Raw genomic sequence first — 377 nt, 5'->3', positions numbered from 1 at the left:
ATAAAACACTCTCCCCTAAAGTTTACATGGAAGAATTGAAATTTATTTTGATAAATAGGGAAAATTTCTAAATTTCTGCGACCCACAATGCTAGCAAACAAAATAATAATTAAGGGTATGATATTATCAACCCCCCACCTCCATTTTTTCTTTTTCAATTATTAATTTCTCTTTTTGTATTTAGTTTTTGTTCTGGTTTGGTTCACTTTTGCAATTTATGTGATGTTATTTATTTATTGAATTCATTTATGTTGTATTGTTCTGCTTTTATGTCAGTGATCTGTATTTGATATTCATCTGCATTAATTGAAATAAGAAAAAAAAGTTCAAATCATTAAAAAAAATTAAATTATAAAAATACAAAGATAAAAAGAGCA

The sequence above is a fragment of the Danio rerio genome, chromosome 21 (assembly GCF_052040795.2).
Source record: "Danio rerio strain M-AB ecotype USA chromosome 21, GRCz13ab, whole genome shotgun sequence".
Classification (NCBI taxonomy): domain Eukaryota; kingdom Metazoa; phylum Chordata; class Actinopteri; order Cypriniformes; family Danionidae; genus Danio; species Danio rerio.
Note: the sequence above shows the minus strand (reverse complement) of the source record.